The sequence below is a fragment of the Acomys minous genome (assembly GCF_964271855.1).
Source record: "Acomys minous genome assembly, chromosome: 11".
NCBI classification, from domain to species: Eukaryota; Metazoa; Chordata; class Mammalia; order Rodentia; family Muridae; genus Acomys; species Acomys minous.
The window spans coordinates 71,651,301-71,677,862 of NC_140492.1; the positions used below are offsets into that span (position 1 = coordinate 71,651,301).

The window sequence follows — 26,562 nt, forward strand, 5'->3', positions numbered from 1 at the left end:
CTATTTCATTAGTTTTATCTCTAAATTTTCCCATCTATTCTTTTTGGATTTTGTCTATTTTTCTACCAAGGCAATGAGATACATAATTAATTATAATATATCATCTCTGAGACAGGTGTTTTTTTATACCATCAGTTATATAAACATTTCTTTTGGAGTGTCTTTGTTGTATTCCATTTTTTTGTACAGTAGATAGAGGGTGCAGGTGGCCTGTCACAGTTCATCTCTGCTATGTTTTCCTGTGGCCTGGTAGTCCCTAGGGACCAAATGCCTCTATACTCCCCATTAAGCTGCTGATGGACTTCAGGGATCAGGGTGCTGCCTGGGAATGGGCTTCACCAGGAATGAAGTGAGTTTCTCTGTTCCTAGCTTTTCCTGGGAAGACAGAGAAGGCTGTGAAGTTGGTTAGCAGAGTCTCACGTGGTGGCACCTGTGGCCTTCTGGCCTCCAGGAATGCAGATAGGGGCACAATAGCTCACTGCTATTATGTTTGCCCAGTGGTCTGGTGCAAACAAGGTCCTGATACATGGAGATCTCATCTGACTTCCCCATGTGGCTGCTGAGGACCTCCAGTGAGGGAGCACTGGGCCAAGAATGCTAAGCTATATATTTATAATTTTCTGAATTTACTCAATGTGTGTTATAATGTTTTAATTTCCATTCCTGGTTATATTAATTTGGATACTCTTTCTGCTTATTCTTATTATTTTGGCTAGACATTTATCAGTCTTGTTACTATTTTCAGAGAGTCAATTATTTGTTTCACTGGCTTTTTGTATTGTTTTCTAAATTCCATATTATTAGTTTTATCCATGACTTTTCCCATCTACTCTTTTTGGATGTGATTTATTTTCATTTTATCAAGACCTTAAGGTTTGTTATTAATTATAATATGAAAAGCTGTCCAAGCATTTTTATGTAGCCAGTTATATAAACTTTTCTTTTTGCTGTGTCATTGTTGTATTCCACATATTTGCTAAAGTGTGCTCTCAATTCTAAGGTTTTTTGTTTTGTTTTGTTTTGTTTTGTTTTACCTTTGGCTAGGTATGTTTTAGCTTCCATGGGCAAATACTATAATTTTCTTCTTAATGTGCATGGTATTAAAATGACACCTAATGACTTTTTGAAACACTCAAATACAGAGCATATGTGTAACATCATCAGAGAAGTGTCTTTTTTCCAGTATATGACATTTAGCAAAAAAGACTTTCAATTGTTCAAAATGAATAGAGTCCTGTGCATTATTTAGCAGATTTATGAGTTTGTGACTATTTTTTGTTGTCTGGGCCTTTGATTATATTCTAAATTTCTAATCAACTCAAAATAATCTGTAAAGATTTTTATATTTCTAATACTTGTTAATAAACTTAATCACTGTTGTACAAAAAAGTAATGGTGATTCATTATATAGTTGATCACTGACTTATTAAAATAAACTATATACTCTCTAGATATAAAGAAAGGATTATCAATATTCTTTCCACCCATGTTTAATTTAAAATGCTTATATATTTAGATAATGTTAAAATATTTTAAAGTGTAATTTTATTTAGTCTTCTGGTCTAGATATAATTATTCAAGTTTAATGAGTGGGAAATTAAGTGGAAGTGAATAACTATCAAAGTTCCTTCAGCTGAAGTAATTTGTATTTAGAGTTTGAAGAATTCAGTTATGGTCTACTATAACCTTGTTATTCAGTTAGACTCTTCCTGTGTAAAGACACTTTAAAAATTATAAAGTGATGAAACATTTTGGTTCACACATGACCCATTATTAACAACACATTTCAACTAATATAGTTTTAAACTTGTAATATTAATGTATCTGTTGGCTGGCTATTTAACTACTCAAGATTCATTATAGTATATGAATAAATAAATTTAATTTAGTAATATAAGTGGAGTAAGCTTTATTTTTTTCATAAAATTTTTCACTTAGAATGTGACATGGTAACCTACATGGAATATGCTATAGAAAGTTCATGGAATTCCCTGAACTCAGAAATCTTTTCATAATGTTAGTAATTATGAATGGATGGTTGATAGTACCTATGTGTATTAACTTCTTCCTCATATGTTCTTATGAAAACTTTTATTTCTGTTTGCTAAGTAATTTGAGTTTAAAAGTCATCACAAATCAGACATAGTGGTATGTGCACCACTGTAATCCCAACACTATACAAATGAATTCAAAGTCATACATAGCTACAGAATACTCTCTCTCTCTCTCTCTCTCTCTCTCTCTCTCTCTCTCTCTCTGCGTGTGTGTGTGTATGTGTGTGTGTGTGCGTTTACAAGAGAGAGTGAGAGAGAGAGAGAGAGAGAGAGAGAGAGACAGAGAGAGAGACAGAGAGAGAGACAGAGAGAGAGACAGAGAGAGAGAGACAGAGAGAGAGAGAGACAGAGAGAGAGAGAGAGAGAGAGAGAGAGAGAGAGAGAGAGAGAGAGAGAGAGAAATGGGAAGAGAGACAGAAACAATATGAAACATAGAACTCAAATATAAGTTTTAATCTTTCCTATTACTGTACTAACTATCTGAAGCTTAAATAATTTCTTCATGTTTATATAACACATGTGTGTATGTGTGTATATCTAGCTTGGAAGGACATATGGGACATTTCTATGATACAATATAACCTTTATTGTACATTCTTTCTCCACAGTGAACATACTCATGATGCAATGGAACAATTGGACCATCAACTCCGACTTCATCCTCCTAGGATTTTTTGATCACAGCCCTCTTCATACTTTTTTCTTTTCTCTCATCCTGGGTATCTTCTTCATGGCCCTCATGGGGAATTCTATCATGGTGATTCTCATCTACCTGGATGCCCAACTCCACACCCCCATGTACATCCTTCTCAGTCAAGTTTCTCTCATGGACCTCATGCTCATCTGTACTACAGTGCCCCAGATGGCCTTCAACTTCCTCTCTGGCAACAAGTCTATCTCCATGGCTGGCTGTGGAAGCCAGATATTCTTCTATGTATCTCTACTTGGAACTGAGTGTTTTCTGTTGGCCTCAATGGCTTATGACCATTATGTGGCTATTTGTCACCCCTTAAGGTACTCTATTCTCATGAGTCAGAAAATGTGTATTCTTGTGGCCACCTCCTTTGGATTCTTGGCTCCCTTGATGGTATAATAGAGGTTGCAACTGTCTTGTCTTTCTCATATTGTGGTGCCAGAGAAATCCCTCACTTTTTTTGTGAAGTTCCTGCCCTGCTTAGTCTTTCATGTAGTGATACTTTGACATTTGAAAAGATTATATATTTTTTGCTGTGTAATTATGCTTATTTTTCCTGTAGCAATCATTATGGCTTCCTATACCCGAGTGATTCTGGCTGTCATTCATATGAGCTCTGCTGAGAGTTGCCACAAAGCTTTTGCCACTTGTTCTTCTCACCTCACAGTAGTGGCAATGTACTATGGGGCAGCCATGTTCATATACATGCGGCCCTCTTCTGGTCGTTCTCCCAATCAGGACAAAATGGCATCAGCTTTCTACACCATCCTTACTCCAATGTTGAACCCTCTCATTTATAGCCTCCGAAACAGAGAAGTGGCCAGAGCATTCATGAAAGTGTTAAGGTTGGACAAGCCTGCAGCATGAAGTAGCTGATTTTTATGCTCTTATTTTAGTCATGCCTTAAATAGTGGGCACAACTACTGAATCAGAAGGAATGCCATGGGTTTAATTTCAGCTTGAGGAATACATTGCCTAGGCTATTTATCATAGCCTTATCATAAATGCATACCTTATGTATAAATGTATATGATGAAGCAATGAATTCCAACAACTAACATTTCTCATCATTGTAAATTATAGCAAGCACATAAAGATAAAACTGAAAAAGTTGGCATTCTTACTTGCTCAAATAATCCATTTATTTTGTGGAGAGTTCAATTTATTTTTATCATTGAAAACATCTCATCAAATGAGAAATATTTTCCCCCTTACATTGCTGGCTCATACAAAATCTTTCACAGTTTCTCTATTGAGGCCAACCTACTTGGACTTAACAATATTCTACTAATATTCTAATAATTTTTGAATATGTATTCAGATCTAATGATAAAAATGAATGAAAATAGCAGTCAACTGACAAATTAGATACACCAGAGAGTTTGTCTTCTCCTTAGATGTTATCCTATATTGCAGTAGTATTATTCTGAAAGTAAGTGTAATTAAAGAGCATCTTATGTTGCTGTGAGAAAAAAATCTTAATACAACTTATTGTGAATATAATTGTTCCACCAAAACCCATCTTGTGGAGTCTGGCTCAGTTTAGTAGAATCTGAAGTGACTGAAATTGAAATATTTGCTAAGACTGTGGACTCATGTAGAGTTTGGGGTTGTCTATATTCACATAGTTACTGAAATAACTAAATTTCTAGGAAGCCCAATGACTCTTGCGAGTCTGTTTCTTCAAGACCAGTAGGATAGTGATTTTTGTCCACAGGTAATTGCTTAGTCTTCATTTAAAGCATGAAGATGATACTAAATCCATATGAAATGAGAAGACATTTGTATTTTGATTAGCTGGGGTCCACCAAATTTTGATATGGATTTGTTTTCAAAACTCATTTTATCATATTTTGCATGAAATTTAATCATAGAAGTAACACTATCAAATGTAGGTCATGAGTAACACTTTAGTGTTATTCATTCCAGCCTAACAAGGTATCATACATAGCCATACCCACAAAGCATTTAAAAATAAAGTAGTTGAAAAATCCAACTAGTGATTCAAAAATTCAAAATGGGATGCAATATTGCAAAGTCCAAATGACTGACTCAATATTTTCAATGCATTGTTTTAATGGGTTAACATATAATTTGTTGGTTAATTATACATTTCTAATTTCCACAAGACTCTAAAATAACCTTGAAGGTTCCCTTATCTTATAGCTATAATCTTAACATTTCAGAGGCCAAAGAAGTAGGATCAATTACCCATGAGCTTGAGGCCATATATAAACCTTGAGGCCATATATAAACCTAGCTCCACAGTGAGTTTCAGTCCAGCTTGAGACCCTGTCTCAAAAATACCAAAATTAGAACCCCAAGCCACCATCACACCAGAACTGTGTGAAGACCAATCACATGCCTCTCAGGTAGCACTAGTTCATGTCTTGTGATCCCTATCCCCTTTACTTGAGACCTGAGGATCTATGCTCAGAGCTGTGTATGCTCCTCTCAAGTAGTACCACCATCACCACCTTGAGCTCTCATGATCTCAAGACCCTCATCTGGGCATTTGCATTCTGAGATATTTTTGTATCTATCAAGTAAATACTCCATCCTAAACAACACTGAAGATCTGGGCCTGAGTCATTTTCACAGTGCACAGATAGCACTGTGCCTGAACCCTTGCTGCTAAGCCTTTCTTTGCTCCTACTCAGTGAAACTCAACTGAAGGCTGTGATGAGGGCTTACATGTCTTACTGATAACCCCTATGTCCTGCTGCCTACCAATATAATCTTGACATATGGGGAATTACAGTGAGAAACTAGGAGCTGCACAGAGAATTTCACCACCTGGCCAGAAGTTAAAATTTGCTGTAGCTGAGCAAGAATCCTTTCTGATATGACAGTTGTACATCACTGTTGAATATCCCTAGGACCGAAATCAATCACTGTCAAGCTGACCTAAAGCATCTGTAGCTGAGGTAACAGCAAATAGAGATCTGGATATTTATTTACAAGAGTGGGAGAGCAGATGGGCACGGAGGTGCATGCCAGTTATCCCAGTAGTCTGTGAGGCAGAATCAGGTGAATCACTGTGAGACTGAGGCCATCTTGGTCAACAAAGTGAATTCAGGACAGGCAAGGTGACTCATGGAAACCCTGTCTTTAAAAAACCACAACAAAAGTGGGAACATTATGCATATCAAAATGTACACCAACTGCCTAACTCCAGAAGAGTCCCCTTTCCAGAAATTATTCAAAAATCCAGTATGGGGCTGGAGAGGTGGCTCAGTGGATAAGAACTGTCTTAATACCTGTTCTTCCAAAGATCCTAAGTTCAATTCCCAGAAACCACATGGTGGTTCACAACTATCTGTAATGTGATCTGGTGCCCTCTTCTGACATGCCGGTGTACATGCAGGCAGAACACTGTACACATAATAATAAATAAATAAATCTTTAAAAAAAACAAAAATCCAGTATGTCTTTCTCAAAAACTACGAGGCACAGAGCAATGTTCTCTAAATAAAGCTATTTAGAAAACACACAGGCAATAAACTTGAGATAACAATTATAAAGGTGTTCAATAAACACAAAAAATGAATATATGCTAGAATGAAGACTCCAAAACACAAAACAACAAACAACTGAATGAAATAAGGAAGACTTTCAAGTATATGAAAATTTCCAAAACTTCTACAACTCTAGCAGGGATTGTCTACCAATATATGTGTTCTCCAGTGATTATCAATGCCAAAATGGTTCCTAGTATAACACCCCCATTACTCCCCAGTACATCAGTGAAACTGATTTTGAGAAGTGGATTTCTAGTAAGAGGATTAAGTCAATGTTTACTCTAGAGTGTGGGAGAATAGGGTCTCTTATGTATGGTTCTTCTCAGACTGAAATCCCATGCAAGAATCTGCTCTTACCAATTAAACATGGATTTTCTTAGGGTACTTCACATATTATGCCAAAACAAATCGTATCAAGTGTCAATGTAGGAGTTCCTCCAACTATTAATCTGAGCAGAGTTGGTGTATTTTAGTGAACTCTCACACAGTGCTGACGTATGAAAACAATGCTGCATATTGTGCATACTATATTATCTGTGACTTGGTGTCCAGAAAGTTTAAAAGAACTTGAATATGTAGCCATCATTAAGACAATGAAAACTGTAGCCACAAATCTGGCCATTATCATTAAGTTTTATTTTAATTTATTATATATAATTTTAGTTATGCAACACGTAAATCTACTTCAGGTGGAGCCTTTCAGAGGACAGCTATGCTAGGCTCCAATCTGCAAGCATAGCAGAGTATCATTAAAAGTATCAGGGGTTGGCTTGCCTCCATGGAGTGGGTCTCAGATTGGGCCCGGCATTGCTTGGGCATTCCTTCAATCTCTGCAACATTTTTATTCCTGCATATCTTGTAGACAGGGAAAATCTAGGCTTAATTTCTTGTGGATAAATTGCTGTTCCCTTCCCTCCACTAGGAGTCTTGTCGAGTTAGAGGGTGTCCTCTTTGGTCTCCATGACCACTAGTACTAGAGGTCCCAGATAGAGTCTCCTCCATATCATCCCAGAAGCTTACCCTGTCTTGTATCCAGCTTGTCACAGAGAAGCCTCTGCCCATGAGTTTTCTTCTCTGCAGGCCCTCTGTCCTCTGCTTTTTCCAGGTCTGATTTCCACCCTTATTTCTCTCCACAGTCGCTCTCATAAGTTGTGTTCTCTTTTCAACCACTTCCTCTATTTATTATATTTTCCCTTCTGAGTGAGATTTAAGCATCTTCCCTTGGGTCCTCCTTGGTGTGTATCTTCTTTAGGTCTGAGTTGTACTTTGTTTATCCTCTACTATATGATTAAAAGCCACTTATGAGTGAGTACATGTCATGTGTGTCTTTCTGGGGTTGGGTTTCCTCACTCAACCATCTACTTCCATGCATTTGCCTGTAAATTTCATAATTTCCTTGTCTTTTAAAAACTAAGTAGTTTTTTTTTACTATTTTTTCTGAGTAGTATTTAATACTGTGCAAACATATCACAGTTTCATTATCCGTTCTTCAGTTAAGGGATATACAAGATGTTTCTAGATTCTGGGAAATTATGACTAAAATTGCTATGAACATAGTTGGGCAAGTGTTCTTGTTGTATAGTAAAGCATATTTTGGGTATATGCCCAGAAGTGGTATAGCTGGGTTTGAGGTAGAACTATGCCCAAATTTCTGAAAAAGCCTCAGACAGATTTCCAAAATGTTTGTACAAGTTTGTACTCCTACCAGCAATGGAGGAGTGTTCCCCTTTCTTCATATCTTCACCAACACTTGAGTTTTTTATCTTATCCATTCTGACAGGTGTAAAATGAAATCTTAAATTTGTTTTGATTTGCATTTCCCTGTTGACTAAGTATGTTGAGCATTTCTTTAAGTGCTTCTAGGCCATTCAAGATTCCTTTATTGAGAATTCTCTGTTTAGGTCTGTACTACATTTTTAATTGCATTATTTTGTTTGTTGGTGTTTAGTTTCTTGAATTTTTAATATACTTTGGATATTACCCCTTTGTTGGATGTAGGATTGATGAAGATCTTTTCCTAATCTCTAGACTGCCTTTTGGTTCTATTGACAGTGTTCTTTGCCTTATAGAAGCTTTTCAGTTTCATGAGGTCCCAGTTATTAAATGTTGATACTAATATCAACCAGCCTGAGCTGGTTGTGTTCTGTTCAGGAAGTTGTCTCCTGTGCAAATGAATTTAAGGCTCTTTCCTACTTTCTCTTCTAATGGATTTATTTATCTATTTCTTTTAAAACAATTACATTATTTCTTTATTTAATTACTTTACATTGGAATCCCAGCCCCTCTCTCCTCTCCTCCCAGTCTTCCTCCATCTGTCTTCCCATTCTCTTCATTTTTTTCTTCCAGAGAGGGGGAGGCCTCCAATTGCTACCAATCCACTATGATATATCAAGTTACTGCAGTACTAAACACATCCTAGTTTGCCTGGGAATGACAAGCCAGCCCAGCTAGGGGAAAGTGAACCAGCAGAAGGCAGCAGATTCAGAGAGAGCCCTCATTCCTATTGTTAGGTGACCCACATGATGCCCAAGCTACATATTCACTATATATGTATATAGGGGGTCTAGGTTCCGTTCATGCAAACACTTTGGTTGGTGGTCCAATCTCTGTGAGTTTCCATGGGCCCAGGTTAGATTACTCTGTAAATCTTCTTTTGGCATCCTTGACACCTACAGCTCCATCTATCCTTTCTCCCACTCTTCCACAGCACTCCCAGAGCTTGTCCCATTGCTCATCTTGGCTCTTTGCATCTGTCTCCATAAGTTGCCTGATTGTCATGTCCCAGCCCACAGGAAAAATCAAATCAGGGTTCACCTGAAAGAGGGAGTGGGGATTGAAAATAGGATACAGAGATGAGAGAAATAACGAATGAAGTCAGAAAATTTCTGTTTAAGATTCCCTTTAATGCCCACTACTAAGAATATATAGAGCAAGATCAATAGGATCTATTCTAACCTCACTCACCCTAGCCCCCGGGCAAGAATACAATAGCCTGAATCACTCCCTGTAGAACTTCCTATTTCTCTGAGTAATTCCCTATAAATAATTTCCTTGATCCTCTGGGTGGTTCCAAGTTGGGACTTCCCTACTTCTTTAAACAGTAGAATGGAGAGTGGGATATTACTTTCTCACATACTCTGGTGCCTCACCTTTGACCATGTCCCCTGGAGGGGGAGACCTGGTGGCACTCAGAGGAAGGACAGCAGGTTACCAAGAAGAGACTTGATACTCTATGAACATATACAGGGGGAGGTAATTCCCCTCAGGAACAGCCATAGGGGAGGGGAATAAGGGGAAAATGGGAGGGAGGGAAGAATGGGAGGATACAAGGGATGGGATAACCATTGAGATGTAACAAGAATAAATTAATAAAGGAGAAAAAAAAGGTAAGTGGTCCAAGGATAGCCTGGAACACAAGACTTCATGAGGCAAAGGTCAGCAACTCTAAGGTCACAGCATGCAGCCTAAGCACAGGATTTCTGACATAGCAAAATTTGGCATGGCTCCCCACATATTGATGAAGCCTCTCAGAAGACAGTTATGCTAGACTCCTGTCTGAAACCATATTAGAGTGTCATTCATAGCGACAGTAGTCTGTCCTCCCCATTGGAGTAGGCCTCAAGCTTGGCCTGTCATTGGTTTACCATTTTCTCAATCTCTGTTCTTTCATTTTCCCATGCTTCTTGTAGACAAGACACATTTTGGGTAGAAAATTTTATGTGTGGGTTGGTATCCCCCTCCCTCTAATGGGAGTCCTACCAGGCTATAGGAGGTGCCAACTTTATGCTTCAAGGTGCTAGAGTAACTCCTGTAGTCTCCTGTGTCCCAAAGATGCCCTTCCCCAGACTTCTGTTCTCTTACTCCATTCTTCTCACTCTGCCTTCTTATCTGTCCACCCACCTTATTCCATCCCAGTTTTCCTTCCCATCCCATCTCCCACCCAGTTAACTCCCTCTATCTACTTTGGATTCCCATTGTATTTTCTGTTCTGGGTGGGATTTAAGCATCTTCCCTTGAATTTTCCTTGGCTTCTCTGGATCTGCAGATTGTAATATAGTTTTCCTGTACTATATGGTTAATATCTGCTTATAAATGAGTACACACTAAGACTGTCTTTCTGGATCTGGGTTACCTCATGCTTTTCTAGTTTCATCCATTTCTTGTCAAATTTCATGATTTCCTTGTTTTTAGAAGCTGAGTAGTATTCCAATATGTAAATGCACCATGTTTTCTTTATCCATTCTTCAGTCAAGGTGATTCTATGTTGCTTTCAGTTTCTGGCTATTATGAATAATGATACAATGAACATAGTTGAGCAAGTGTCCTTGTGGTAATGTGGAGCATTTTTTGGTATATGCCCAGCAGTGGTATAGCTAGGCTTTGAGGTAGAGATATTTCCAATTGTATGAGTAACCTCCAGATTGATTTCCAATGTGGTTGTAAATGGGTACCCTTCCACCAGCAATGAAGGAGTGTTCCCCTTTCTCCACATCCTCATCAGCATGTACTTGCACTTGAGTTTTTGTTATATGTGCCTGCCCTCCTGACAAGTGATGTGTGCATACCCTCCTGAGAGGTACTATGTGCACGCCCTCCTGAAAGGTGAGGTGTGCATGCCCTCCTGAGAGGTATGTAATCATGCCCTCTTGACAGGTGATGTGCACATGCCCTCTTGAAAGATGATGTGCCCATTCACTCCTGAGAGGTGATCTGCACATGCCCTCCTCACAGGTCATGTATGCACGCCCTTCTGAGTTGGCTGTACTAGCACATTATCTTGAACTGATCCCCTTCTTCATCCTGTGGGGCTTTCTCATCCTGTTTGGCCTGACTAAGGCCAAAAGGGAATAGGACAATCCACAGTCCTGCTGGTTACCAGGTCAATGGCCCACTAACTACCAAGGGTGATCCAGGTTCCCATCTCCTTGGATTCATCAGATTCCTGGTTGGCACTGCACTTTAGTTGCGGCTATCTAATGCCTCTCCACAGAGCACACCCAGTTGCTGAGAGGGTAAACAAGCTCTATTTGGGAGAATCAATCACATAGTATATTCAGGGAAGCCCTAGGTCAAGAACAATCATCTTTACCTACACAGCTCTATTGTGTGTGCTTTGGTTTATATGTAAACATGTTTTTGTCTTAATCCCAGGTGTAGGATATGGGGGCTATTACAGTTTGTCCACAGTTGATAATTGACTCCTTAGAGGGCAGATTATGTTTGTCAGCTCTGAACTACTTAACACAGGAGTGTGGCCTTTGTCATTGGGGATAAAAGCCAGATTCAAAGAGAGATTAGGAGGCTCCAAGAAAGAAGAGGGCTGTTGGTGCTTTCTCTTGCTGCTTCTGATTACTGTTGGCACAACTGGACAAGAAAACATCAGAGTTATCCTGAAATGAGAACTGGACATGCCCCAAAGAACCCTAGGACCTTAAACAGCAAGAAGCAGCTAAGGAAAACTATTTCCCTTGCCCACACTGTTAGGGCATTGAAAGGGATTGGGGTGAAGTAGGGACAAAGAGATTTAGGGAACCCAAAACAAAAATAGTTGGTTAAAATATGCCAACACAGTTCTACATCCTTAACCATTGGCTGCCTCTCATCGCCTCTGATGCTCCTGGTGCCACCACGAACCACAGCACATCTAGTTCTTACAACCCACCCTGCAGCCTAAGTAGTCTGAAAACAATAAACTCAGAATTCAACTGGGTGGTGGTGATACACACCTTTAATCCCAGAGTTCACAAGGCAGAGGCAGGCTGATTTCTGTAGAGTGAGTTCCAGGACAGCCAGGACTACTACACAGAGAAACCCTGTCTAAGAACAAATAAATGGATCCACAATTCTCTCCATTACTCTGCAGGAGATCCTGCCCACCTACCCCCATTAGGGAAGCAGCAGGATGGGGAGATCCCATACCTAGAAATCTCCCTTTATATCAGGGGATGCAATAACAATCATCTGTGCTTCTTTGTTCTCTGTTTCTTTCACCTCCAGTGGTCAGGTGCTGGTCAGGCATTCAGGATTTACAAAGATTTCCCCAAAAGCACACCTGATCTCCAACTAATTTCATCTCTACAGCTTCTGGCTCACATTTGCCTTCAAGTGACTAGGAGAGGCCCCTCTGCTTGGCTTTCTGTTCTCTCACTGGATCTCGGTTGTCAATGGACCTGATCCACATGCCCTTTTACTTAAGTCAGCCAAGGCCTCTCCTACCTCAAGGAGATAATATAATTCCCACCAAAAGGCTCAGTGATGTCACCAGGGTTTCATCCCTGCCTCACTGCCCTTCATGCAATTATCTTTTTCTTTGGTTAACACAGTCCTATCCAGACCTATCACTGGCCATAAAACATGGCTTCCCTCATTCCCAATTTCCTGTGTTGTCTGGCCCTCCTTATTCTCCTACAATCTATAGCATCCTTGGGACGTCTGTGGTGATGTCCACAGCTCCTATGAGCCAGTTCATCAGCAGTGATTCCCCTTTGTACTGCTTTGGGTTATACATTTTTTGTTTCTATGAGGACTCTGTGGTGATAGTTCTCAATTTTATCTGCTTCTCTTGCACATAGACTGACACATCAATCTCATATTCCTTGGCCTCATGAGAGTTTTGTTCCTTGTTTAAAAGTTTTTCCTTATTTAAGCCATTCAGCTAAGTCTTTCCAGATTACCAGCCTCTCACACTAGGCTGATGTTAAGCTCCCCTAATGCATTTGAGTCATGGGTTTTCTCTTTCTCTGAGGGGTATCATCCATTACTTCCAACTCACTCACTCACTCTCTGCTATCCACCTTCTCTCATGGGTTCCACATTCATGAATCCCAGAAGGAACTCATCAAGGAACCTCCTTTCTCCTTTCAGCACAATAAACATGGCATAAAACATAAAACATGGCAAGTGAACACCTCTATCTCCCTGTCAGTTTTATTGAATTTATCCATCAAATCAGAGCCCAATGTGGAGGGAAAGTACTGGAGGCATATCTGCTTCCCACTGTTATTCATCCTTTGTACAAATAAATTTCCACTGGACAGCCAACTCTGCCTCAGATGAGTTTCTCAATACCTGAAAAAACAGCCACACCACTCCACAGGAACTGGCTCTCACTCCAGATACTGCAATGTTTGCTTTAGACCTTCGGCATTTCTGAGGGCATCTCCATACTCACACAACAGGGTCCACTGTCATGACCCCTTCAGTAGAGTCTGTGTGACCAATGTTACTGCACAACCCGAGGACACAACCGCTGCCCAGGGAGAGCCTCCTGGAATTGGTCTGATGTTCCTGCCAGGAGTAACTGATTGCAGACTTCTTTTTACTCATTGCATTGGCATAGCCTGTGTTTATTTTTCTTCTAACTTCCTCTCATATCAGAACTTTTCAAACATAATGACTGTTTTCGTGAAACTCCCTAACTGCAGCCAAGGACTATTCAGGCCCAGAGCTCACCACTAAGTTCTGCTCCCCTTGTTAAATAAAAACATGGCTAAGAATTAATCATCAGTTAGTAATTTATATTATGATTTATAAATAAAGTGTTTAAGAAAGCTCCAGGTAGTGACACTCAGATAGAAAGAAGAACTAAGAAAAAACTGTCTTGGCACACAGATGTTTGGCATAATGAGAGAACATTGACCTTTGATAAAGAGGGCACATTCATGCTGATACCAAGCTAATGACTTAAGAATGATGACAACACTATTACTTTGCATTCTCTACTTTGTACTGTGTATACTTGTTTGCTTCACTGACTCCCTCGGAACTACTCCATAAAAATATGTGACCACAAAGCACTCTCTGTTTTAAAAAATGTGTATAAAAATCTAGCTTGCCTGCCTGCAAAATACACTCAGACTTAAACTCTCCCCTGAGTTTGTTTGTCTCTCACCTAATCTTTGTCAACAGATGCTTTGAGAACTCATTCCCAAGGACCTATATCCAACTGAGATGGTCCGTGGCAGTCCACTAATCAAGCAGGCAGGCCAATTTATACAAGTAAGATTGCCACTCTGGTACATCTCCTCCACTCTTCCATTCTGAATGTTCAGACACAGTTACAGGTCTTACTCCCAACATCAAGGGCAATGCAACTGCCTGCCATCACTACAGTACAAAGGTACCTCATTTCACAACCCATAGAAAAAAAGCCATACTGGGACTCCCTGCTTCTGACCCATCAAAGATGCTCCATCCTCAGCCACAGTTTGTCTTACTGATCTTGAATGGGTCTCTTCAGTGGTCACAGCTACTATGATGGAAGTGACAATTGTCATGACTATACAACAGTATCTGATACATTCACCCAGACACTTCTCCCTCTACTCACTAAATCACATTTTATATTTTCTCTCCACAAGCCTGTGATAATCTGAAGACTGTAGACCTGTCCTTTAGACTCTGGTATGACAGTAGCATATGCTGTAAATTACCAGGATTTGGTATAGCAATATTCACATCACAAAGCCAACAGATAAACTCTCTGTCCAGGTGCTGCCAAGTAGGTTTCAGGGTGTGTGGCACAAGGGCAAAATCAAATTTCACTTGGTGCTTAAATGCCTCAGAATTATGGGCTACTAACACATTTTGTAAATTATCTTCTGTAGTTCAGTGTCTCTTCTATGTCATAGATCCACCTCTCTGACTCCACCCACAATTTTTTCTCTAAAAACTCAGAACTACTGTCATGCCACACCTACAATTTGAGAACTCAGATGGTAAAGGGAGGACAAATAGGAGTTCAAAGACAGCCTAAGTTATATGAGATACTGTCTCAAAATGAAATAAATAGGAAAAGAAAGGAAAAAAACAAGTTACTACTCTATAAATTGAAGATTCAATAGTTTACACACAGCTACATTTCCTGAGATAGTTCTACCTATGAATTATAAAGCTACAAAGTATATTTTGATAATTAGCCTGAATAAAAAGCACCAATCAAAGCCTGTGTGGTGTAGAGGTATGATCATGGTCCTAACACTCAGGAGGTAGAGACAGGAGGCTTTCTCTAAATTTGAAGCCACACATCTCTCCCTCTCCCTTTCTCTTCCCTAAAAGAAAAAGACAACAAAAATTGTCTCTAAAGTCTCAACCCCAAGAGTGAAGTAGGTGATTGTTGGCAGACATCCAGGGGAGTGGCAAACAAAGCAATGAGTAGAGGAGAAATGGGCAAGTCTCAATCTATGAAAATATTTTTAGGTCTCCAAATTGGAGGGAATGTGGGGAGAATACACACTGGAGATCTGGTACCAAGTAGCCGAGGGATCCTCACAATGATCCATGGTAACAGTATCTATAGCAGACACGGTTGATGATGGTGGATGAGAACACACAAAGTTGCATCTCTGAGGTCAGAGGATGGAAGGACACATCATCTTTCTTGAGCACAGATTCATACTTACACAGAAGAGCCCTCTCTACAGTTTACCATGACTTCAAGTACAAATTTTAAAAGCAAATAACGAATGAAGTTAGATTCAATCAAACTCCATTTAAGGAAAAGTCTTGCACTAGATATGTGCCTAAGAAAGGAATAGAAAGTGTGTGTGTGTGTGTGTGTGTATGTGTATTTGTGTGTGAGTGTGTGTGTGTATATGTATGTGTGTGTGTGTGTGTGTGTGTGTGTGTGTGTGTGTGTTACTCCTTTAAACCTGTACTCACAGTAGAGTATTAGTGCAGACTGTCTCATTTCCTTTAGGTCATAACCAGGAGTAGAAATGCTAGAACCCTTGGAACTTTTGTGTTTAACCCTCTAAAAAAAATCTCTCAGCCAGGCATGCTGGCACAGCACAACTTTAATCCCAGTACTTGGAAAGAAGAGACAGATGTATTTCTGTAAGTTCAAGGCCAGGTCGGTCTATAAAGTGAGTTACAGAAACCCTGTCTCAAAAATCAAAATGGGCATACTGGCCAGTGGGGGGGCATGCCTTTAATCACAGCACTTGGGAGGCAGAGACAGGCAGATCTCTGTGAGTCTAAGGCTAGCCTGGTCTACAAAAAGAGTCCAAGTAATCCAGGGCTCTGTTACACAGAGAAACCTTATTTTAAAAAACTAACCCTAAAACAAACAAAAACCCAAAACAAACAAACAAACAATACCACCTATCTCTTTAGTTTCAAACTGGCTGTATCTTTCTCCACTCCCACCACCAATGGAAGCCTTTTGCTTTCCTCACACCCTCTCAAATACATTTATTTTATCACATCCAGACAACTAGCTATGAAATAGTACCTCATTGTGTTGGCTCTGTTTCTTAACAATTAAACTTTATTACACAACCCAACTAGCTTACACAGGAAGAAAAAAAGGTTAAAGGGACAAAAGAGTAAGCCTTCCGGTATCCGTTCCATGGGATGGGTCCTTAGGTGTCTCTCTGGCCCACGTGCTGGTCCAGCCTGGTCGCTGCTCCCCACGCACTCTCGCCTGGGTTGAACTTGTTGTTCTCTCCTCCCCACCTCCTGGAGTCACATGGAAAGGGCGGTCTCCTTCTCCCGTTGAGGGTCAATTAGGAAAACAATAGCCCAGGTGGGGTTCCCAGGTCTGCTTCCTGAATTCCAGGCCCAGGATGGCTCCACTCAGTCTACCACAAGGTATTTATGGGGTGCCCCAAGGGTAAAGCCTTCCAAGTCTGCTTCCACCTGTGACAAAGCTTAATCTTTCCCACACATCCCCCTTCTCTTTTTAAAAAAATTAAGAACTATATACACACATATACATATATACATAATCATCAGGTATCAAGTACATAACAAAGTCCTTTTATACTTGTTAACCTGAGGGAAAGTATTCCGCTATTCTACCAAAGAGAGTCCTTTTCTTTTATGAGAAATTGCAATTATCAATCTATAAATGTGTTTTTAATTCTTAAACTAAAGTTTCTAGTAACACTGTGGCTATCTAGTCTTCAATCCCATCAGAGACTCAAGAAGGAAAATCTATCTAATAAAGGAAGTGCTGGCAGGCAACTTACAAGTTGCATAGGACAGAGAGAGCAGACCACCTGGATAGTCACCGAATTCTCTCCTTCATTGGGGCAATCAGTCTTCAGCCTTATCGGCCCAAAACATCCAACAAACTGATTTTTGAAGCAGGAAATCCAACGGTCTGGTCCATCTAGTCTCTTCAAAGCTGGACAGTCAACTTTCTAGCATCACTATTGATCATTGCAGACAGTCAGCCTGTCATCAGCAGTAGAGATAAGAGCAGTTTCTCCGTCTAGTGACCATTCTGTCACCAGAGTCTCTTGAAGCCCCCATCTTCAATTATGCAAATGGAGAAATGGCCAGGCACGGATGTCTCTCTGTCAGGGAAGCCCTCATCATTAAATGCCATATTCTGTGGATCTCTGAAGAGTTTGAAGACCAACTCTATCTATTCTTACAGTTATCAATCTATTCCTTTGAAGACATATACAAGGAATTAAACCTGCTCTATAACAAAGTAAGTGAGTATCTAGTAGGATTTCTATGTAAATACCAACTTTTATCCCCGATCTTCCTGAACAGTTTTTTTATAAGACATTAGTGGTACATAAATAATACATTAAATAAACATTGGACTAAATGAACTAAGTTTCTAACATACAATATACAATATTTTGTCAACATATAACATACATAAGGCAAAAATGAATGACAATATACAATTTAAGTTCATGTCAATGTGAAGCAAAAGTTGAAGTCTTAAATTTCCATCAATCAAAAGTCTTAAATTTCCATCAATCTACAATACCAATGTAGGATTTTTGAAGTTAGTAGATTCAATAATCTATCTTTTATTCTACAAACCTGTATCCTCCCTTCCTTCCTCCCTTTTCCTTAATATTAAAATGGATAGAAAGTAAGAGAGAAAGAAAGATAGAAGAAATAAATCCCCAATTGAACTTTTATTAATTGTAACTAACCCTGTTAGGCAAAGATGAGCATTGGTAACCCACAAAATATCCCACCTACTGGGATTACTTTATGTTGTTTAGGAGAAAAATCTTTTTCAGGTACCCTAGAAAAATAATATATTGGCCAAGTGCTGGAAAAGCTAGCTGTTTTTGTCCAGTCCTTTTGGGATCGATACTTTCAGCTAGCCAATTTATTGTTAATATGTATGTAATTTTTGGATGAAGTAGTATTGCCAGAGGCAGAAGTTTGATCTTTATAATTGTCCTGTTTTTTGTTCTGAAAGTAAGCAGACTTTTGAAATCATTAGTACAGGTATGTTAGTACATATATATAATTTTTTAAGGAAACATCAGTTGAGGCAACTTGCTTGAGGTGTCAGAGGCATGTTTTGGGAGTTAAATCACCAAATGTTGTCTGTTTCGTCTTTGGCATTGTCCTGCTTTTTGCAAATACAGGGCTCTACCTGTATATACACCAACAGGATAGAAGAGGGCATTAGTTTTTCAAGCTATAAGGAACAATGTCAAGTTGTTAAGAACCAAGTAGCTCTTAAGATTCACTTGCTTTATGATCAGATCTAATCTTTATAAGTTTAGTTGGTAGCCATATATTTTCACTCCCTGTGGAAACATACACATACCCATGACCCCATCTTAAAACTACTGTAGGTTTCTATTTCATACTTGACAAGTCCTTGTAGAATATTGGTTGTCACAACTCTTTAGTTTTTTGTATCACCCAATGTCTCTCCGCAGTTGATGTCCCTTCATCATTCACATTAAGAAAACTTAGAGTCAACAAAGCATTATTTAATCAGTCCCTGGGTGTTTTTACCCTTCTCTTTTGTTTAATAAGCATTTTTTAAATGTACGATTAGCTTTTTTTTTTTTACAACTGCTTGTCCTGTAGGGTTGTGAGGTATACCAGTAACATGTTTTATATTATAATACATAAAGAAGTTTTTCATCTTAAGGGACACATATGCAGGAGCATTGTCAGTTTTAATTGGTGCAGGTATTCCCATAAATGCCATTATTTTCAGCAAATGAGTAATCACACAGTCAGCCCTTTCAGAACTTAAGGCAGTTGCCCATTGAAAACCTGAATATGTACCAATGGTATGATGTACATATCTCATTTTTCCAAATTTTGTAAAATAAAACACATGCATCTGTCAAATTTCATTTTTTTGTTACTTCTAGGGTTAATTCCAGCAGGTAATGGTAGTTGACGATATAAGGAACATGTAGGACATTTATTAATTATTTCTCTGGCTTGTTGTCAAGTGATAGAAAATCTTTTCTTTAACCCCTTACCATTGACATGATGTTTTCATGAAATTTTGAGGCTTCGAATACATTACCTATCAATAATTTGTCGATCTCTTCATTTTTTTTTGTGTCAATGGACCTGGTAAACCTGTATGAGATCGAATATGAGTAATATACAAGGGATAATTTCTGCTTTTGATGACCTGTTGTAGTTCTATAAATAAGGTAGTCAATTTTGTGTTATCAGGAGTAAATTCAGCAGTTTTTATATGCAAAACAACTTTTTCAGCATATTGAGAGTCAGTAATTATATTAAGAGATCCAGGAAAATCTAACAATACCATAAGGATAGCATATAATTCTGATTTTTGAACTGATGTAAATGGGCTTTTAATCACCTTGGTCATTTTCTCAGACTTATAACCAGCCATACCTGATTTATTTGTATCAGTGAAAAAAGTGGGTGCCCCTGAGATTGATGACCTCTTTACAATACTTGGAAGGATCCAATTAGTTCTTTTTATAAACTGTATATGTTTGTTTTTTGGGTATCTATTGTTAATGTCTCCCAAATAGTTACTACAAGCTTTTTGCCAATCTTCATTAATTATCCATAATGACATAATCTCAGAATCAGTAAGAGGCACTACAATTTTTGCCGGGTCCATCCCTGACAGTTGGTGCAACCTTATTTTTTCCTTTGTAATCAATTCAGAAATTTTCTCTATGTATGTTTTAATTTTTTGTTTTGTTTATTTGCCAGGAATATCCATTCTATGATCCTGTTTTCCCTTTGCATGAGAAGCCCAGTAGGAGAATGTTTTGAAGGCAAAATAACCAGAATGCAACCAAATTCAGGATCAATTCTATCCACATATGCCTTTTGAAGTTTTTGTTCCACCAGAATTAACTCCTTTTCTGCCTCAGCGGTTAAACACCTAGGACTGTTTAAATCTGAATCCCCTTGTAATGTTTGAAACAAGTTACATAACTCATAGGTAGCTAACCCAATTGTAGGCCTTAACCAGTTAATATCTCCCAATAATCTTTGAAAGTCATTAAGAGTTTGCAACTGATCTCTATGGATCTGTACCTTTTGTGGTCGAATTTTTTGTTCAGTTATTTTATAGCCTAAATAGGTAATTGAATCTCCTCTTTGTATTTTTCCACAGTAATCTGTAATCCCCAGCATGGCAGAATTCTTTGTGTTTTTTGAAACATTTTTTCTACAACACTAGGATCAGAATCAGCGAGCAGAATATCATCCATGTAATGGTATATGATAGACTGAGGAAACTGCTTACGAATTATTTCTAAAGGTTGTTGCACAAAATACTGGCATAAAGTTGGGCTATTCAACATTTCCTGTGGAAATACCTTCCAATGATATCTCGTCATTGGAGAATTATTATTCAGAGTAGGTACTGAGAAAGCAAACCTTTCCCTGTCCTTCTCATGTAGAGGTATGGTGAAAAAACAATCTTTTAAATCAATTGTAATTATATGCCAAGACCTAGGTAGCAAGGGAGGCAAAGGAATTCCAGGTTGAAGTGAACCCATGGGTTGAATCACCTTGTTTATGGCCCTCAAATCTGTTATCATTTTCCATCTACCTGACTTTTTTTCTTACCACAAACACAGGGGAATTCCAGGGACTGGAAGATTCTTCGATGTGTTGAGCCTCTAGCTGCTCTTTCACTAAACCTTGAAGTGCCTGTAACTTTTTTTTGTTAAGGGCCACTGCTACTGCCATACAGGTCTGTTTGAAATCCATTTTAGGGGCAAGGCGGTTGGTATCTCAGCAGTGGCCCCTCTTATAAATTTTGACACTCTAAACCTGAAGAGTTTTGAGGTTGGACAATGGGCATAACTTGTGGTCACCTCTGATCACTTACGTTAATCTCTTCCCCAGAAGCACATACCAATTCACCCATAGTTTCAACCTTTTTTATCTCAGTATTTGTAGGAATAGTAATCTGAGTACCCCATTGTAAAAGGTCTCTTCCCCATAGATTTATAGGAATGCCAGCCACATAGGGTTTTAGCCTCTCTATCTGACCATCTGGTCCCACACACTCAAGCCACTGTACACTTTGTTTTATTTGAGATAACTTACCAATTCCTACAATTTCTGTATAAACCTTAAGTGGACAATTTTGGTTCCAATACTTCTGGCAAATGATGGAGATATCGGCTCCACTGTCTACAAAGCCTTGTATTTTAACACCATTCAACTGTATTAATAACTTAGGTCTCTGATCATTAATTACTGTTTGCCAGAACACACGTGTCCCTGTGCTTCTGAATGCACCAGTCCTTTCCATTGGAGAGGCTTTGTCCTTAATGTAAGGAAACAGTAGGAGTTGAGCAATTCTATCCCTGGCATCGATTTTTATCTTCTTTTTCACACATGCCATGATTTTTATTTCTTCTTTAGAATCTCCATCTAGAATACCGGGATGCACAATAAAACCTTGAGAAGTTAGCCCACTTTTTCCTAGAACCATTCCTACTGTGCTTGAAGGCAAAGGTCCGAAAACACCCGTATTTAATTTGTAACATTCAACCTGGGGAGATAGAGTAGGAGACACATTTGAAGACAGATCCAAGGCTGCACTGCCTTCAGTAGCATGCATTAGATCACTAACACTCAGTTCCCATTTTCCTGTGCGTTTGTCACTTCCTGACTGGCCAAAGGAATTCGGCTGGCATTGTTTATGGGGGCCCACGCCGATGGCCTCCTCCTGCCGTTTCCCATCGGCAACATATTGCCTTGCACATCTCGCTTAGACAGACAATCCCGAGACCAATGTTTCCCTTTTCCACAGTGACTACAGTACCCTGAGAGTCTTGGTACCTCATTACCACCATAACCAGAACCTCCTTGTTGTCTCCTATGAGTTACATTTTCTCCTGGGTTATTGTGCCTTTTATCTCCACAGTTTTTTTGCACATGACCAGTTTTACCGCAATTGAAGCACCGAGTATTATGATATCTGGGCTCTCTGGCTAAAGCTTGTCCCACAATATTATTTTGATATTTCTGAGAGTTGATATTAACTGTTTCTTTTACCCAGTCATCTAGTGGAGTGCCTTTTTCATTTAACGGTCTAAGCACCCTCTTACACTCAGTATTTGCATTCTCATAAGCCATGATAAGTTTTAATGCCTGTTTGTTGTCAGAATCTGGCATCACCTTATCCATAGCAGATCCTAATCTCTGTAAAAATTTTGTAAAGGGCTCCAGAGGTCCTTGGAACACTTTAGTAAAGGGAATAGTTGTTTTCCCAGGTTCCTCTACCAGCTCCCAAGCTCTCAAGGCTGTCTTACGACATTGTTCAATCACTCTATCTTCAGCTTGAATTTGTTCTCTAATGTTAGTATATTGCCCTTCACCAAGCAATTGATCTCTATTAATATTTATTCCCTGTGCCGTATTTTCTTGTTCTATTTTTATAGCCCCTGTTCGCCACCATGATAACCACTGTAACTGTTGTGCTGCTTCCAATACCACTGAAACTAAATTTTTCCAATCTTGGGGAACAAGTCATTCTGCATGGCCCAGCTGTTTAACATTTGTTTAACAAAGGTAGAGTGCATATCATATTTGACGATGGATTCCTTAAAATGTTTTAAATCCATCATGTCTACAGGATGCCAGGCCATTTCATCATAACCCTCAGCATCATTTTGCTTGGGTACATGTCTTACAGTGACTGGAAAAGCTGAAGGTGTCTGGGCAACTCTGGAGGTGTCCTCCACTGGGACATTTACTTCCAAAGACCTTTTGATCCATCTGGCTTCCTTTGCCTCTGGTTTCTGACCTTCTCCACCCTTTTAAACCAAATGTGCCTTCCGCTTTTCCAGCCCTTCCATTTTTTTCTGCATTTTGCCCATTTGTTCAGTCAAGTCAGTAATTCTTTCCAAAAGGATAGAGCTTATTGACTCTTCTGGGTTTTTCTGGCTTCCCAGTCTCTCTATTTTCTGTCCTTCATCACTACCAATTGCCAATAATTCTATCCGCTTTCCCATCCCTTCATTTTCTTTTCTCAGCCTTTCCATCTGTCCAGTCAAATCTGCAATCTTTTCCAAAAGGATAGAACTTACTGACCCTTCTGGCTTTTCTATGTCATTAGCCTGTCTTCTAATCCTTTTAAGCATGAAATATTGTAATAAAAGGACAATGAGAACACAGAGAATTCCCTCTAAGTATAATGCAGGAAAGAGTTTTGCAACAGCAGTTGCAACTTTGCTGATACCCTGAAACAGTATTTCTATACCTTCAAATACTGAATCTTCCCTCATACCATTAGGGACTGTGGAACCCACTGGGCTCCATGTCGGGCACCAGATGTTGGCTCTGTTTCTTAACAATTAAACTTTATTATACAACCCAACTAGCTTGCTTTTTTTCAGATTTTTAAAAAACATTTTTATTAATTTATTCTTGTTATATCTCAATGGTTATCCCATCCCTTGTATCCTCCCATTCTTCTCTCGCTGCCAATTTCCCCTTATTCTCCTCCCCTATGACTGTTCCTGAGGGGGTTTCCTCCCCCTGTATATGCTCATAGCATATCAAGTCTCTTCTTGGTAACCTGATATCCTTTTTCTGAGTGCTACCAGTTCTCCCCCTCCAGGGGACATGGTCAAATATGAGGCACCAGAGTACATGTGAAATGCATACCCCACTCTCCACTCAACTGTGGAGAATGTTCTTTTATACTTTTTAAAATTACACATCTATAAAACAAACTAAATACAGCAGGGAGAACCATGTGACAATCATGAAAATAGTGAATTCTATACATGTTACGTTCATACTGAATTGGCCATCTGCATTCGTCCTGTTTGAAGTGTCTAGTCTATCGTGTTGGGCCTAAAGTTCCAAATGAGATTCAATATCTATACTATCTCAACTCTAATAGCTTAACTTCTTTATCTTGATCTAAAATGATCTTGTCCCCTAACCAACTAAGCTTGGCTTTAAAACTATACTATGTCTTCAATGCCCCTCGGAGACTTGAGAAGGAATAAAACTTAAATTCCTTAGTGAACCAGCAGTGTGGTTGAGCAGCTTCCAAAATGTACAAATTAACTTAATAATTTGTTATTAAGCTTAAAAATGTACAAACAACTTTATAATGTTGGAGTCTCATCTTCAGATTTCTGGTCTAAAATCTCTCCCAGACTTGTTCATAGGGCATGAACTATTGAGGACTTGCTTACTCTGACATGGCAGAGTGCAGCCATTGACTTTGCCTGCATCTAAGTTGCCCATTTTTAGGCAGATTCTCTTAGTGGTGGAACAAGGACATTTTGCCCAGTGGTTATTTGCCACCTCTGAAGACATCTCCATTAGGAGGTTATTTGTTGCTCATCATCTTTTTTGAGATTGGCTAGATGTTGTCAGAAGTTAACTTGTCTTGTTGCAAAGAAATTTAGGATTATAAGAACAACTTTAAATGTCATATTCTGTGTGTCTCTGAGGCTTTTGAAGGCCTTATTCAACTAATTTACCACATATATCAATAGAGTCATATCTGTTAGACTTAGGATATGTATTCTTTTGTTAAAATCTGCCAAATATTTTACATGCTCGTGTTTTGTATCAGTATACCAAATTCTACAGCAATGACTTAGACATAACTTTCATTATAAGTAACAATTAAGGCCTTGAGCTAGAGTAGATTCAACCATCTAGCTTTTGTTCTATCCTCCCACTATGTTCCTAAATCTCCCTTTCTTTCTTTTCAGCTCCCATCTCCTTGCCTACATATGCAAGATAAAGACAGACATTCCAGCATTTATCCTAATTTTTTCTCTGTATAAGACAAAAAATGACTTATGACCACCCCCTGATGAGAATAAGCAAGTGAGCAAGAATAGATCAAGTGAGCAAACAGATACCTATTCAACCCCCTTCCCCTTTGAGGGAATGGGGTATCATTCTCTAAAGGTTTCTTCAGGTTCAATTGGGGCAAATAATACCTTGGAATGGGTATGCCAAAATTGGAGAGAATGGTTAAGCAATCTAGTGAATGCATTTGTGGTTCAGTTCCTAAATGTTGAGAGATTCCAGGCTTAGTAGGAGATTGAAATGGTGGTCCAAATTAGATCAGAAGTTTTCTACAATGTTTTCCAGAAATCAGCCCAAATCTGATGGGTAAAAGCAACAGAATCATCTGGGGCTGGAACTAGGATGATGCAAGATGTCAGTATCCATTGTGCTGGGAGGAATGATTCCTGTTAGGTCTGATCCAGCTGGTTATTTTGTTCTGAAAACATAATTTCACACAGGCATTATACAATTCTAACATCGTAATTGTACGAGGTGTGTGGGATGCACAGAAAAATTAAAGCTAGTTTCCTGGGCATTGTATGGGTTGATGTAAGGCATTTGCAAATCTTCCTTCATGCTTTACTAGTAATGGCCCCTAATACTAGAGAATCTGTGGCCAACATGAGGCCTCTTTATGGCTTTACATTTATATCTCTGCCAGTCTCAAAACTATTCCCATGTAGTAGGATTAGAAATATAAATTACCTGCTGGTTCTGTAGTTTGAGTTCTTTATATCTCAATTGTAGCCCTCTCTCTCATCCCCTCCTCATACCATCCCTCCCTCATCTGCCCGGATCCCATCCCCTCTCTCATCCCCTTTCCCCCCTCCTAGTCCTTAGATAGGGGAGCACTCCTCCCCTAACCTCTGATCTTAGTTTATCTAGTACCCCATGTACTACATATGACTTCTTCTTCTGTGGCCTGACAGGCCACCCTACACTCTTGGGACTCTGTCCAGTTGTCCAGCTTTAAGTCTCTGTAACTGTCCCTATACCCTAATGGGTGGAGTCTCTCCTAGGATGTCTATGTTGGTTTAAAATCCACATATGAGTGAGTATATACGATGCATGCCTTTTTGGGTCTGGATTATCTCTCTTAGAAAGATAATTTCTAATTCCATCCATTTACCTGCAAAACTCAAAATTTCCTTGTTCTTAATAGTTGAATAGTATTCCATTGTGTAGATGTACCACAGGTTTTTTTTATCCATTCTTCAATCAAAGGGCATCCTGGTTGTTTCCAGGTTCTGGCTATTATGAAGAAGGCTGCTTTGAACATAGTTGC

At 39.1% G+C, this 26,562-nt stretch overlaps 1 pseudogene and 1 gene segment (V, D, J or C); both read left to right on the forward strand.

The window, feature by feature from the left end:
- The window catches only part of LOC311609387 (immunoglobulin lambda constant 6-like), a 463,931-nt gene that overhangs the window by 50,630 nt on the left and 386,739 nt on the right, over positions 1–26,562 (forward strand).
- LOC311608522 (olfactory receptor 2M3-like) lies at positions 2,674–3,615 on the forward strand (annotated as a pseudogene). Its single transcript has one exon. The product of its transcript is annotated as an olfactory receptor 2M3-like (transcript).